We start from the raw sequence: 1,538 nt of genomic DNA, 5'->3' as shown, positions 1-1,538 counted from the left end.
AAAATAAGTGATTTCTTTGAAATGTATATATGAATATATATAAATTAAATACACATAATTTAAAAAAATTATAGTATTGTATAAATAACTTATTAATATTAATTATGATATTAATAAGAATATAAAATATTAATTTAATCATACCTACAATTTTAGGCTCACAAATTAAAAAAGTATTATTTAAAAAGAAAACACGATATCATCATATTTTTTAAAATGTGAAAATATTTAATACTTTTCATATATTGAAAAGTAACTTTATAAATATAATATAATATTACTTTAAAAACAATATTAAAATAAAATTAAAAGAAAAAATAAATTCATATATTTAATAATTGCAAATATCAAAATTTTTTTGTAAAAATAATATTTATAAAAATAGTAAAAAGGAAATAAGTAGGAAGCCTGTTTTTTAAATAATGTCAAAATCAAAATAATAACTTAATCGTTCTTCATTTTCCTGTGAATCACTACATATTTCATTAAAAATAAAATCCTAAATAATTAAAAAAAAAATAATTATTTGACAGAATAATTGGTGAAATAATTGTATTTTTAGTAAATCTTTCTACTTTCTAGAAAGATATTTGTAGAAACAAATGAGCAAACTGGCAATCTGGAGTTATGATAGGAGCTTTATCATTATGTGAGTTTACTTGAAAGTAGATCATTTATTGTTCATAATTTATAATTAGTTTTCTATAATATGAACTAAATTTAAAAAGTAATTATTACTTATGATTGTAAATTAAAAAAGAAATTCTTTTAGTTATTTTGAATTATTTTAACATAGATGTATTGAATATTTGATTTAAATTCTTCATAATATGAATATCATAAATTTATATCAAATGAAAGTTAATTTCTTGTTATTCTAATTCTTTGCTTTGAACTATATCATAAACAAAATAAAATGAATACGGGGAAGCTATTACTAAGTTTACAATTTATAGTGAAAGTAGCATACTATTTATAGCTATATATAATTTGATCTAAATTATGATTTGATCTAAATATATAATTTATATAAATATTTTCTTGAATAATATTTTTTTTATAATCATTTTCATTATATATTTTGATAAAAACATAATTATTTATAAAATATATCAATTTCATAAATCAATTATATTTGAAATAAAAAAAAATCAATTTCAAGTTTTCATAATTTTGTAAATATAGTTAATATTTATAATATTATAATAAATATATTCATAGTTTTAATATTTAAAAATTTTTATATTTATCGAATTTTAAATTTGTCATTTAAATTGAATCTAACAATAATCATTAATTTAAAATTTATTAAATTATTAAGTATAATAATTATAAAAATGTAATAATAGTATAATAGTATAATAAAAGTATAATAATTAATAAAATAATTGACCATCATTTATAATTATTATTGATTCCTTTTTTTTATTTTAACTATTATTTTAACTGATTTCCTTTTTATTTTTATCTTATTTATATCTTTATTGCCACAATAGAATATGAAAACTGATAGTGCAGTTGACCATGATAAATGTATG

General features: G+C 15.4%; 1 protein-coding gene across 3 annotated transcripts in view; it reads left to right on the top strand.

The window, feature by feature from the left end:
• The window catches only part of LOC102671005 (hepatocyte nuclear factor 4-gamma-like), a 108,987-nt gene that overhangs the window by 80,432 nt on the left and 27,017 nt on the right, over positions 1-1,538 (top strand). The window lies entirely within an intron of this gene.

The sequence above is a fragment of the Apis dorsata genome, unplaced genomic scaffold (assembly GCF_000469605.1).
Source record: "Apis dorsata unplaced genomic scaffold, Apis dorsata 1.3 scaffold_943, whole genome shotgun sequence".
NCBI lineage: Eukaryota > Metazoa > Arthropoda > Insecta > Hymenoptera > Apidae > Apis > Apis dorsata.
This window is presented reverse-complemented; position numbering and strand designations above follow the sequence as displayed.